This window comes from Zootermopsis nevadensis, unplaced genomic scaffold (assembly GCF_977971745.1).
Source record: "Zootermopsis nevadensis isolate Lab colony 2312 unplaced genomic scaffold, Znev_1.0 Znev_ptg000003l, whole genome shotgun sequence".
Taxonomy (NCBI): Eukaryota; Metazoa; Arthropoda; class Insecta; order Blattodea; family Termopsidae; genus Zootermopsis; species Zootermopsis nevadensis.
The window spans coordinates 5,834,741-5,849,564 of record NW_028259135.1 but is presented as its reverse complement, the minus strand read 5'-3'; the positions used below and the strand labels follow the sequence as shown (position 1 = coordinate 5,849,564).

The 14,824-nt window shown below is 37.7% G+C and overlaps 2 long non-coding RNA genes across 3 annotated transcripts in view; both read right to left on the bottom strand.

Annotated features, from left to right (window-relative positions):
* The window catches only part of LOC110836431 (uncharacterized), a 75,667-nt gene that overhangs the window by 6,480 nt on the left and 54,363 nt on the right, over positions 1 to 14,824 (bottom strand). The gene's annotated exons all lie outside the window — the stretch shown is intronic.
* Positions 1,334 to 10,201, bottom strand: LOC147874912 (uncharacterized). Of its 2 annotated transcripts, none has more exons than XR_015532714.1 (6): positions 10,109 to 10,201; positions 6,926 to 7,041; positions 6,244 to 6,371; positions 4,150 to 4,229; positions 3,077 to 3,172; positions 1,334 to 2,045 (listed from the first exon to the last, which is right to left on the bottom strand). It is a non-coding gene; the product is annotated as an uncharacterized LOC147874912 (long non-coding RNA). The 2 variants fall into 2 exon arrangements; XR_015532718.1 differs by lacking the exon at positions 10,109 to 10,201 and adding an exon at positions 9,723 to 9,741.

The following is a 14,824-nucleotide window of genomic DNA, read 5'->3' as shown; positions in this document are numbered from 1 at the left end:
TATGATGCGGGTGCACGTGATATTGAGATTCTTATTTTCTCCCAAGTCTCTTAATCCTTTCTTCTCTTATATTATAGATTATCAGAAGACCTAGGGAGAAGAACTGCCCGGCAAACTAACCAATGAAGTGAGTAACAGCAAAAGTTACAGTAATGGTTACAACGAGTAACGGTTATAACAAGCAATTTTCCTGAGTCTCTCGGATCTCGTTATAACCGAATTTGTATTTATTAGACGTGAGTCGTTCAAACTGAATTGTACGATGCAAGATTTGAGGTTCTAGGTTGCTAGGAGCGTATCCTGAGAAGTCTACGTTCATCCGACAATATCTTTTTACTTGAATGTAGGGAGAATAATGCTTGTTCAGTTTACCTGATTTGTTAAACAAAATATCAAAGTTTCGCATCGCAGCCGCCTTTGTAATTTTAACTTATAACATACTGCAAGGAGCATTTCTTCAAGATCTGTCTTCATACAGAAATTCACTTTCGTAGTTTGACCATGAAGCCGAGAGTAATAAATACAGAATCGTAAATCTAAGAACACATGTGAAATTTGCGGCCCGTCGATGTTTTATGCGTGATGACTCAGTCGCGATGGCCTACGAAAACTAAAGGTGGCCGTTCAATGCACATACAAGTGTCATACGTTATTATTTTTTAGCAAACATATGTCGCAAGATTTAGATCTTTTTCTGCTGAAGTCAGTATTTGACTGTTATCTGTTATATGGAATTGGAGAGTTATATGCAATAAACTTTAATGTATTTCATAAAACAGATGTATATCCTTCAGAACCCTTGAAAATCTATTAAATATTTATAGGCTGTGCTTTCGTTCCGCGAGATACAGCAGACTCCTCCAGACCCCAACATAACCTCGTTTGCACGAAAGCGCGCTCTTTCAGTCAAACGTCTCGTTTACTGGCTCTTATATAATGAGTTCTTAGAATTTCTTTCTTTCATTCACGTATCGAGAAGACTGGTTTTGCAGTGGAATAAAAAATGCCTCATAGAGTCCGATCTATCGCAGTCCATCCCCAGTTGTCGGTCGATTTCAGTCGATTAAAATCAGGCTCGAATTTAGAAGATTGTTTTACACTCATAAAGCTGTATACTGCAAGAATAAATGTGACTTTATGGGCACAGAATTTCAAAATGCGTTGTCTTCTTAAGTTGGACGCTTCAGCTGTGTGCGCTAAGTTGAAACACATCTCCAAACTTAAAGAGTTACTTCTAAATACTTAAAATGTTATGTGAAGAGGAATGTGGTGAGGACAGGCCTTAATAAAATTTGCTTTGAAAATGTATCATCTTAAAGTAAATAGACACAGATGTGTAGCAGACATTTACTAATTTGTAATTGATTTCACCAGTGATAAAACAGGAAGTATGCATCTATGAACAAGTTATTATGATATATATCGAACCTCTTAGGTTTCAAGGGAAAGTGTGCTGTTTCTCAATGATGGCGTCATGTAGAAGCAAATTAAACAGGTCCCAACAACGAGTGCCCTGCTATACAAGTATCAGGAGGAGCCATTTGATAGCCACTTTACCTTGAAGATGGAGACAGTAAGGTTATTCGAAGAATTAGTGACACAGTCCACACTAGATTGTGCCGTATTTCAGAATTGGGTACTCATTAGAAATGGAGCGTTAAATGAAACTTTTTGGGGTGGAAAAGTGATTTTTGTGTTGATATGCATGGCTTGGCATAATTTGTCCATTCCCTCTGGCCTCAGTTTATATGTTGAATTGGACTCAGAAACCTATATTTTTACAAAAGATCCATATCTGTAAAAATCTGCCTTTTGAACAATGCTTTCAACAGAAGATGTTACCCCTTACACCCTACACCAACGAAGAATGTGCAGTACAAATATTGAAATTGTGTTCGTGCGCTCCCATTGTTACTTGTAGCAATTGTCGGATCTCCATTTCACAAGCTGACTGGCATCTAGGCCAGTTTCGTTGAAGGCTTTAAACGCTTTTTCCAAAGTCGCTTCATCAGGACTCAGGTTTCGAAACCCGATGTAAGCTTTTCCTGCAAACAGATTACGTGTTGTAAAAATTCAGCTTAGAAGTTTTAGCTGATTAATAAAAGATAGAAACAGAGATAAAGAAATGAAATTGAAGTTAATGTTGGAGGGAGTGACGCCACTCGTTCTTCATCTGTTTACTGTCGACAGTCATCTGCGAGTTCCGGTCGCTTTACACCCTCCCCCACGTAGCCGTTTGACAGGAGCTTGGGAGGGTTTATGAGCCGTTCTGGATGTGGGGAGGAATTCTTGGCCATGCCGGGAATTGAAACCCGGTCGTCCAAACCGCCTGAGCTTTCTTGTTTAAAAATACAAATGAACACATGCAAATAAATATCTATGAAAACAGTGTTTAATTAAGTGAACGAATTAAAACAAATTAATGCATATGAGTTTGTGACTTGTCAAATAACTTGATACAGGTACATTTTCACTGAGTAAAAGGCGATAAAGTGACTAGTTGACGTAACAACGAACATGATGAATTGTTTCTTATGCTTGTTTTAAAGCATAGAAGGTGTGGTGGATACGGCATATAGTAAGCGAGGGGAAGGGAGAGGAGCGTATAAAATTTTTGAAAAGAGACTTTATAGAGTATCCCACTCTCAACGTCAAGCGTTAAGTGGCAGATAAATGTTAAAAATTTATATTTTAAGGAAATTATGTCTTCACAAATAATAAATTTGCCTATTAAAGAGTTTGTTTGTGACGAAAAACACACAAGATGGCTGATGGTAGGCGCCTTTATAGGGACGGCGGTGGTGTAACGTCCTTATCAGCAGGAGGTTAAGTGCCAGAACGTCAAGGAATGTTATGCAGGGACAGATGGGTTAGAAATGTTGAAAAAAGTATATGCTCAGCCTTTTATAGCCTAGTTTATGTGTAGCAACAGATATACGTGTGGGATCTGAAGTTAATTTATCTGTGAATACGAGGACGTTCTTCTGGGCTGTGATGCTGTATGGACTCAGCGTCTCTGAATTTGATGCTGATGCATCGAGTCTCTTAATAAATTAATCATCAAGATTATACTTACTATTTCCACTCAGTTTTGAGCAATACGTCATTATGATGTAACTGTATCGCTCGATTGCCAACAGAAGGTATCTGCCAGTCCAAATTTTTGCTGAAACTAAAAATAAAAATTTGTTCAAATGACAGAAACTATTTCTGTATGCTGCAGTAAACAAAGTTAAATCCGAAAAACAATACAGACCAATCGATTCCGACCGTGATCTGACCTGTTTATTTGCTCTTGGAATTTTAAAAGAGGAGCACGATTTCTAGGTGACTTGAGGGCGTAAAGTTTGTATATGTGAGGAAATATGATTAAATCGACATTGCCAATTATTTAAAATGTTACTAACTTAGTATTGCAAGCAGGTCCACACATTACTAAGTAATTGCCTTTAACAGAATTATCAACTATGGGCATACTTGAACTTACTGTTACTTGAGAAGTTGTTCATTATGAACATTTTTGTTATGGGTATATTTACTTTTTAAATGGAAAATTGTGTATGTTGCACGATATATTTTTTTGTGTTTCAGTCTTGGCGCCAGAAAAGATGTTTGTGAAGTGGTGTTTTCAGCACAGTGATTAACTATTTTAAATCTCAGTATCAAAATTTTGCACAAAGGATATATTAAGGGTTTCATGTGGTTCTCAGAATTAATAGGTAATATTTCAGAATTTCAGCATTAATCAACGAATCACCTGTGGCGAAGATTATTATAAACGTCGTAAGCCAATAAGGAAGTGAAGTAGATATTTGGACAGTCCTTAATTCATTCAAACTGGCTTCAGAGGGAACTTAGGCTGGGTCCACAAGACCGAACAAAGTACGTCCGTTGCACCGGACGTAGGTGAGGACACCAACCGACCGCCAATTACCGTGGCAGCTTGAAAGGATTTAGAAAGAAAAAAATAGCATTGTCTGTACTTACAAATCATAATTTTATGACTGACGTCACGATGTGCGTTAAAACTTACGTACTTTGTACGGTCGTGTGGCCCAAGCCTTATATGACACAGTTTACTTTCTTCGTGAAAGCGTTTGGTATTGTTTCCTGAATAAAATGTAACTGGACACTTCAGTTCGTACTTACATTTGGCGGTGAGAATGTTAAAGTATCCGTTTGTTCTAAAGTTAGAAGCTTCTCTAGCGAATGTAACTTTACGCTGTTTCCTGTTAGATTCGAAAAAGAACATTCAGTTCATTAACCTATAAAATTACTAGAAATTTTTTATCATATTATATTATAAGCGGCCAGAATCTCGAACCGTATAATTGACTGACAAAGTATCCTAGACTTACTGTAATTGAGATGCTTACAATAATGACAGCACAGACAGCTTCATTGCAAAATATACAGTACCTACAGCAACTCGTATTCTCCCACAAACCGTACCAGAGAGTGAGAGATGTACAATACCGAAATCAGTATTACCTCGAACAACAAGCCGTGTCAGTTGTGGACACTAACCCAACGTTTCGTAGACCAATTGCGTCTCCATAATATAGGGAAATATTTTAAGGTTGACCGACTCAAAAGTAACCCAAAATAATATTTTGTAACTCGTTTGAAGTTTTCTTGTGATTTCGCAATAACTTGGATAGAAATGTTTTTGTTTTTGTAATTTACCATTGTCTAGGTTTCATTAAAACCACAGTTCATTGGTTGTACTTGCGTTTTAAGCGAGAGAAGGACAAAAGCCTAGCCTGTTGGGGCTGTCTGTTCGAATTAGGCTCGTACGTGGAACAACCAGGGGGCCAGCCGCCCTCGTGCGATTTTTACAACGCTCTATTATCTTGTAGGATGAAAATTACATATCTGACGTCAGAAAACACGTTTTGTTATCGTCAGTATTTGTCACTGTGAGCGACTTGAAGATTAGGCGTTTGTTAAGACAGTAAAACGAAGAAATATTACGCGTCATACTGATTAGCACGTAGAAGGATAGATGTTAATCTTCACAAAATGAATGAATTAACGTAATGACCCACTGAAGATGGGAGTCTTCTAGGTTGTTGCGCCCTATAGTCTGGTAGAAGTTCAGGGACGTTTCAAAGGTCTTTGCTGCCTCCATTATCAGTGCGATGAGTCGCAAGGACCTCTAAAACGTCGGTAAACGAATACCAGACTACACGGCGCAACTACCCAGAAGACAGCCATCTTCAAATTCACTGCCGTGAAAACCTTAAATCCTACATCTAATGACCCATGATATTGAAATTAAAGAAAACTATTGAAATGCGTGAAAAAATTTACAGAAGTAGGCCTAATTTTATAGCATTTGTAATAAAGTGCAGCGACTTTTAATAAAATTTCAGTGATTTATAAGTGGCGTATGTGGGGCCACGTCTGTAAAGATTCGAGAATCCGCGGCCTAGACGATGGATAAAGCCCAAAATAACAGTTTTACAAATTACAGCTTGTTCTAATTTCAGAACAAAATAAATGTTTAGTAACAAAATATAATACACTAAGAAGGTAACCCGTAACAATAAAATAGAGAGTAAATCATTTTAACACTAACGATGTGTGAGGAACTGAATCAGCTGTAAACATGGAGTGAATTGTTTCTAAGATTTACAGGGGCTGCACTGGTAGTTGTCGGACATTTTAATAACATTTTCGTCACTATATATATATATATATATATATATATGATTGTATATATTATTTTAAAAATGTTTGTGTTGTTTGGAATTTTGTTATAAATTGTATACATAATTTTTGGTGTGGAAATCAATGTCAAGTATTTATTCTTGTGGTAAATGTCTCAGTTTTCATAGTCTTTTTCACTTGTGGCCATGTTTTCCATTAACATTGTTATTTAACTCAAATAGAGAATTGAATGTATTTAAATATGAATTGATGTATATTTATTCTAAATTTCTATTGCGGTTATTTTATATTGCGAGCGAATGACCGTGGAAGTTAGAATTCGATTATAGGGCTTTCTGGTACACGGATAAAAGTGTTTCTCGAAGTTCTTCGATTTTCATGTTCCTGTCATCATTAACCAAACAAGAGATGCTCCTATTACTTATTTATATTTAAGATATCAGTGAAAAGTCCTCTCAGAGGCCTCCGTGTCAAACCACTTGTATCACGAGACAGTGAATGTCACGTAATTAAGCAAAGAATAGAATCCCTTAAACTAGTTAATTTAATTACTTAATGTTGTAAACTTACCTCTTATTATATACGGTGTTGAAAACTGAAATTCCATTGAGGCTGAACGCGTAAATGGTACGAACACAGTCTAAATTGTCTTCTACTTTATTCGATGTGTGATAGAGCCAGTACCATTTACCTGTCAACTGTAAGATCATTAGAGAGACTGAGACACACAAATCCTGTCTAAACCGATAGTTTTCTTGTTGCACTTTGATTAGTGCGACGATGGAATTTGTGGGGGGAGTTAACGGAGTGAGCTCAGATGTCGGTGGTTGAAGTAAATTTAATGACACTGGCTACAGTCATCTTCTGGGGAACACAGCTGTGGTGTATATTGGTGAGTCTTAACATAATCCTTATTGATGGTTGTCTTCTGGATTGCTGTGCCGTGTAGAGTGTAAAAGTATACCGACGTTTCAGAGGTCATTGGTGCCTCCATCATCGCAATCTCCCTGATGAAGGAGGCAACAAAAAGCTCCGAAACGTCGGTAAACTTGTACCAGACTACACGGCGCAGCAACGAAGAAGACAGCATTCTTTTGTCCCTAAACCTTAAATTAGTTTTGCATTACGTTCATTAATCACCTGTTGATTGTCAATTTGAGCCGATACTTGTTGTGGTAAAATTGTTTATAATGTCCAATAAAATATTTGTGTGACGGTTAAAATTATATAATTGTTGTGAGTCAGTACTTACTTCATTCCAATCAACATTCTCCAGTCTTGGATCACCAAGATCTCATTGACCGGAAACCAACGCCAATTTGCTGACTACGCCAAGAAGGATGATAAGATACATCTTAATTGCAGTTCCTGTAATAATATAAACTTTATTAATTTTATATTTTCGTCATTTATTGAGTATACTGAACGCATATTTGGACCTGCATGTTTCACACAGAGAGAAACTGCGTTATCAGACCTACATTAATTGTTGTTACGGACATTCCATTTTCCTCCGCGTCTCACCTCTCTATCCCGCTCTTTACGCAGGGAAACATAAATGAATCATTTCATAACGCAAAAAAAGGGCATAGTGGTTTTAATCTTTGAAATATGTCGCTAACCAAATTAATATTTCAAAAAGCAGTTTCTAGCTCAAGGGATATGCCAACCGTCTTTGTTACGAAGGCCACCTGGTGTATGCTGGTTATTCTGTTAACATCACGAAACACCTACGTATATACACTGTTTGGGCAAAACGCTGAGATAATGAATCTTAAAGTGGAGTGCTACCCAAAGTAAATATTATGCTTCAGATCATTATTATTTTTATTATTATTAGTAGTAATATTAGTAGTATCGTCATCGTTATGAATTGTATATGTACAGTCAAAATTCCCCAAAAGATGTATACTCACATCCAATACAAACAACAGCATTGTGTGTACATCTTTCTTGGACATTCTCTATATAACTGAAACATGAAGAATTTCTTTAAAAAACGTCACGCGTTCACAGGCCAAAAATAAGATTCTCAGATTCCACATGAACAAACCAAATCTGCTGCCAACATTTTGAGAACCTCTGAGGGACTTTGTGGACATACTGTATATTTTTCAGAACCCTTGAAGATCTATTAATATTGATACGCCACTATTTTTATATGCCTAATATGTTAATTTATTTACAATTGACCAAGAAATCTTGTGTAGTGTCTAGTAGTGTCGGCGTCCAACCTACTATAAAGCCTGTTGTTTCTTATGCGTTTATGCAAATAATTAATTCGATGGTTCAGGGACTAGCTTTACAGCATAGTCGCTCAGCTGGTAAAGAATTTTCCATTTTTCTATGAAGCTCTGATGTTCATGTCCGTATACATAAGAATTCTTCACCAGTTTCTATCTTACGCCAGACCCTGTCATTACTTCTTGAGGTTTTAAAATTAAAATGTACGCATTTCCTACGTCTTCTCATATCCCACGCGTCTCATCTCCCTTAATTTGTTTGCTCAAATACTATCTCTAGAAGTATACGGGTAATGAAGGCCCTAATTATGCGTTGTTTAAATGAAGTGCGTAGCAAGACAACGTTATGAACTGCTCATATTTGCCTGTTTGTCCATGCGTCCCGTCGATTCAACTCGAGAACCACTGGACGGATTTGGATTAAATTTGATGTGGAGGTTGTACTATTTTCCATGACCTCAAATTTGTACTTTTGAATTTTCTGTGCGCGTTGATAACAGACCGACGGATGAGGAAAATCGAGAGGCAGACATTGAAGTGCTGCGATCGTTTGGAACTGTCCATCAAGTTCTCATTGTCTTGAAATGCATATAGCAATGAACTCGTAGAATACACTTTCCAAGCTTGTTATTCATTTACCTCTTGGTTATGTGTTATTTACTTACAGAATTTGGGGCTCTAATGCTATCTCCTGAAATATTTCAGGTCATGTTCTTTTCTTGGACTCCTCCCGTGTGGGATATTTCTTTTTCTTTGAAATGTGCATTTATGAATAGTGAGTGTCAAAACCACTGCATCTGCACAATTTCTACTCAATCCTGATTTGTCTGCTCGATCCATCTGGTAGTGAATCAGGAGAGACTTGTGTTGAGAAATGGCCGCTTAATTTTGATTATGAAACATCACGTTCATGCTCGTAAGATTCTTTTACATGCCGGCTTTACATCCCTTAAGGACCGGGTTTGAACCTTGGGTCTAGCGGCGAGCACGCTAAGTACTAGTCCATCAAGTACGACCTTCAGGTCATGTGTTTAGATAAATTCTATTACGTTTCTTAACAAAATATACAACAACACAGACATGCACATTTCCTTTCAGTTGACATTATCACTACAATTCAACAGGAAGATACTAACGTTAGACAGATATGATGTCATTTGTAAGGTAACTTATCTGACATCGTTGCAGGCCTGTCGTATTGCGAAGGTGACTAAATGCTGACCTTGAAAATACCTGTTGTATTACATGGCTAATATTTTTAGTGTCCGACTGTAATTACACTTTTGGATAATAGTACACACTTTGTCCATTAATTTCATATCATATTATGCAGATTAGATTAAATTGCTCTAATTTACATTCGCGCGTTCCATTTCAGACGTAAACAGGTCGTCCATTTGTATCCAAGGTCGTTAACATCGTCTATGGTTTTGTAACCCACAAAATGCAAATGTATTTGAAATTCCCAATCAGCAGGCTATAAATCATTCGCTGTTTTATGTAAGAATGGATATAAGTGTTGTAGCTAGACATGTCTATGTGTGCCTGGAGGACATAATATACAATTTCGAATTAAACGTGCAGATTCGATCAAATTCCGTATGAACAAAGAAGTCATTTGTTGTTTGTTTTAATTATTAACCTGTCTGTTTGCTGGGGACTTTATTATTATTATGTGATTATTGAATTGACTTTGTTATTATTATTATTAGTAGTAGTAGTAGTAGTAGTAGTAGCACTAGTAGTATCGTCATCGTTATGAATTGTATATGTACAGTCAGAATTCCCCAAAAGATGTATACTCACATCCAATACAAACAACAGCATTGGTTGTACATCTTTCTTGGACATTCTCTATATAACTGAAAAATGAAGAATTTCTTTAAAAAAACGTCACAGGTCCACAGGCCAAAAATAAGATTCTCAGATTCCACATGAACAAACCAAATCTGCTGCCAACATTTAGAGAACCATCTCTGTTTTCATCCTCAGGGTTGCTGGGTGACCACCCCGTTCCTTTGTGGCGCTGGTTGTGCGCCTATCCTGTCTTATTTCTAATTAAAATGCATGCATTTTTTACGTCTTCCCATGCCATAATCCACTTCCTGTCCCTTAATTCGTCCGCCCTAATAGTATTTGAGGAATACGAGCAATGTAGGCCCTTATTACTTAATTATGTGTAGACTACTTACGTGACCTGGGACTCTTCTGCGTCTCCTTTGTGAATTCCTTAGGACAGTCGTTTATATATTCGTAAATGTTTTTTTATGTGCCTCATTAATTGTAAAATAGGTAGAATAAAAGAAATACCTGTCGATATTATCACCGCAGTTTGTCATAAAGGTAAATATATTCGTAACGTAACGTGCTCGTAGGAGTGTTTTATGTAATAAGTGATTAGAAAATGACGATAAAGTAATATTTTTGTAAGCTGATATGCTTCTCGCATGTTTTGCCGCAGAGTACAAAAATAATACAAAAATGCTTTGATCACAAACAGTTTTTTATGTATATTTCCGGTTTAACAATGTTTGTACATTTTTCCGGTATCCTTAAGTTTCCTGAGCACTGCGGGTCACAACTATTCGTTGACTTGATCTATAGACATTCGGTAGGACTACTTGGACGAGGAATCGGCCTGTCGCAAGGCCTCTACCTGTACACAGGACGGCACAACACAGACAAACCCGGACAAACATCCATGGCTTGAGTGGGATTCGAACCGACCGTTCCAGCGACCAAGCAGCCACGCGCGCACGCGCCATAAGTCCCACTTTTATCATCCTCAACATCTAGCCTCCAAGTAGCTGGATTACAGGAGTACGCCACCACTGCGTGCACGCACGCCTCAGACCGCGCGGCCACTGCGGACCCCACAAACAGATTTTGAGAAATTTAATCATTTTTACCTTCAGAATAAAATTTCTATTTAAATACCCTTTGGCTATATTGAGTTAATTATGAAAATATGCATTAAATGTTTTAAATAGGTTTATTTGTTCATTACAAAAGTTTATACCCTACAAATAAGTGCGTGTTACAAATTTTCGTAGTTAGAATGTCTGATTGGTTAGAGAACAGCATAATTCTTCCATGTTATCGATAAAGATAAAAATGTCTATTGCTTTTGTTTACTCTTACTGATAAATACATATCAGAGCAGTCAAGAATATTCTCTTCAAACGTATTTTCTGAACATGAACACTGTTAACAGCAAACAGAGAATCGTTGGCTGGAAATTATGTATTTTATGAGAAACATTTCACGGTTAAAGCGATAGCGGTGGTTGAGAACTTCACGGGTGTAACGAGCAGTTGTTGAAATTCCGTAAGAGGGACTAAGTTCTATTATCGCTTTGTCCGTTTATGACATCCAAACATTTCACATTTCAAATCCCCGCGGATAGCAATCTCTAACCCTTCTACGCTTTTTACAGTCTACATTCAGGGCGTGTTTGTTTGGATTTTCTTTCTGAGATCTCACTTAGTGCGGTAAGGTACTCACGAAGAACAAATTCCTAGTTCCAGTGGTGTGGCGGAAATCCCCGCAGACTCTGCGTGGCGGGGGTGCCGAGGGCGTAAGTGGGCTCACAGGTATCAGGGCAAAAGTATTGTGATCCAAAATGGTTACCCTAGACGGGGAGGGCAGAATGTTCCGCTACACGGCTGCGTCGTTTGATCAGAGGATGACCTAAGATGCGGTTGCAAGTGATATTGAGGTTCTTGTTTTTTCCCAAGTCTCTTAATCCTTTCTTCTCTTATTTTATAGATTATCAGAAGACCTAGGGAGAAGAACTGCCCGGCAAACTAACCAATGAAGTGAGTAACAGGAAAATCTACAATAATGGTTATAACGAGCAATTTTCCTGAGTCTCTCGGATCTCGTTATAACCGAATTTGTATTTATTAGACGTGAGTCGTTGAAACTGAATTTTGCAGTTCAAGATTTGAGGTTCTAGGTTGCTAGGAGCGTATCCTGAGAAGTCTACGTTCATCCGACAGTATCTTTTTACTTGAATGTAGGGAAAATAATGCTTGTTCAGTTTACCTGATTTGCCAAACAAAATATCAAAGTTTCGCATCGCAGCCTCCTTTGTAATTTTAACTACTAACATACAGCATTCAGCATTTCTTCAAGATCTGTTTCCATACAGAAATTCACTTTCGTAGTTTGACCATGAAACCGTGAGTAATAAATACAGAATTGTAAATCTAAGAACACATGTGAAATTTGAGGCCCGTCGATGTTTTATGCGTTATGACTCAGTTCCCGATGGCCTACGAAAACTAAAGGTGGCAGCTCAATGCACATACAAGTGTCATACGTTATTATTTTTAGCAAACATATGTCGCACGATTTAGGTCTTTTTCTGCTGAAGTCAGTATTTGACTGTTATCGGTTATATGGAATTGGAGGGGTATATGCTATAAAGTTTAATGTATTTCATGAAACAGAAATATATCCTTCAGAACCCTTGAAAATCTACTAAATATTGATACGCCAGTATTTATAGTTGGCTGTGGTTACGTTCTGCGAGATACAGCAGACTCCTCCAGACCCCACCATTGTGGCCACCGTAGCCTCGTTTACAAGAAGGCGCGCTCTTTCAGTTAAACGTCTCGATTACTGGCTCTTATGTCATGAGATTTTAGAATTTATTTCTTTCATTCATGTTTGGAGAAGAGCGGTTTTTGACAGTGGAATAAAAAATGTTTCATCGAGTCCGATCTATCGCAGTCCACCCACAGTTGTCGGTCGATTTCAGTCGATTAAAATCAGGCTCGAATTTAGAAGTTAGTTTCACACTCATAAAGCTGTGTACTGCTAGAATAAATGTGACCTTGTGGGCACAGAAATGCGGTGTGCTCTTACCTTGGACGCTTCAGCTGTGTGCGCTAAGTTGGAACACATCTCCAAACTTAAGAGTTACTTCTAAATACTTAAAATGTTATGTGAAGAGGAATGAGGTGAGGACAAGCCTTAATAAAATTTGCTTTGAAAATGTATCATCTTAAAGTAAATAGACACAGATGTGTAGCAGACATTTACTAATTTATAATTGATTTCACCAGTGGTGAAACAGGAAGTATGCATGTATGAACAAGTTATTATGAAATTTATCGAACCTCTTACGTTTCAAGGGAAAGTTTTCTGTTTCTGAATGATGGCATCATGTAGAAGCAAATTAAGCAGTTCCCAAAGACGTGTGGCCTGCTATACAAGCATCAGGAGGAGCCATTTGATAGCCACTTTACCTTGAAGATAGAGACAGTAAGGTTATTCGAAAAATCAGTGACAGATTCCTCACTACATGGTGCCGTATTTCAGAATTGGGTACTAATTAATAATGCTACTTTTGAATGGAACTTTTTGTGTGGCCTCAGTTTATATGTTGAATTGGACTCAGAAACCTATATTTTTACAAAAGATCCATATTTGTAAAAATCTGCCTTTTGAATCATGCTTTCGACAGAAGATGTTACCCCTTACACCCTACACCAGAGAAGAATGTTCAGTACAAATATTTCCATAGTGTTCGTGCGCTACCACAGTTAGCAATGGTCCGCACTCCATTTCACAAGCTGACTGGCATCTAGGCCGGATTCGTTGAAGGCTTTGAACGCTTTTTCCAATGTCGCTTCATCTGGACTCCGGTTTCGAAACCCGATGGAATCAATTCCTGCAAACAGATTATGTGTTGTAAATATTCATATTAGAAGTTTGATTTGTATTAATAAAAGATAGAAACAGAGATAAAGAAATGAAATTGAAGTAAATGTTGGAGGGAGTGACGCCACACGTTCTTCATCTGTTTACTGTCGACAGTCATCTGCGAGTTCCGGTCGCTTTACACCCTCCGAAAGGTTGCCGTTTGACTGGAGCTTGGGAGGGTTTATGAGCCGTTCTGCACATGGGGAGGAATTCTTGGCCAAGCCGGGAATTGAAACCCGGTCGTCCAAACCGCAGCTAGTCTCAACACCGAATGAGCTTTTTCGTTTAAAAATACAAATGAACTCATGAAAATAAATAACTATGAAAACAGTCTTTAAATAAGTGAACGAATTAAACAATTTAATGCATTTGAGTTTGTGACTTCGCAAATAACTTGATAAAGGGACATTTTGACTGAGTAAAAGGCGATAAAGAGACCAGTAAAAATACAAATGAACTCATGAAAATAAATAACTATGAAAACAGTCTTTAAATAAGTGAACGAATTAAACAATTTAATGCATTTGAGTTTGTGACTTCTCAAATAACTTGATACAGGTACATTTTGACTGAGTAAAAGGCGATAAAGAGACCAGTTGACGTAACAACGAACATGATGAATTGTTCCTCATGTTTGTTTCAAAGCATTGAAGGTGAGGTGGATACGGCATATTGCAAGCTTTGGGTAAGGGAGAAGAGCGTATAAAATTTTTGAAAAGAGACTTTATAGAGTATCCCACTCTCAACGTCAAGGGTTTGGTTGCAGATAAATGTTAAAAATTTATATTTTCAGGAACTGATGTCTTCACAAATAATAAATAGGCCTATTAAATAGTTTGTTTTTAGCGGAAAACACACAAAATGACTGAGGGTAGGCGCCGATACAGGGACGGCGGTGGTGTACCGTCCTTATCAACCGGAGGTTAAGTGCCAGAACGTCAAGGAATGTTATGCAGAGACAGATGGGGTAGAAATGTTGAAAAAAGTAAATGCTCAGCCTTTTATAGCCTAGTGTATGTGTAGCAAGAGATATACGTGTGGGATATGAAGTTATCTTATCTGTGAATACGAGGATGTTCTTCTGGGCTGTGATGCTGTATGGACTCAACGTCTCTGTATGTAATGCTGAAGCATCGAGTCTCTTAATAAAGTAATCATCAAGAAGTATATTTACTATTTCCACCCTGCTTTGAGCA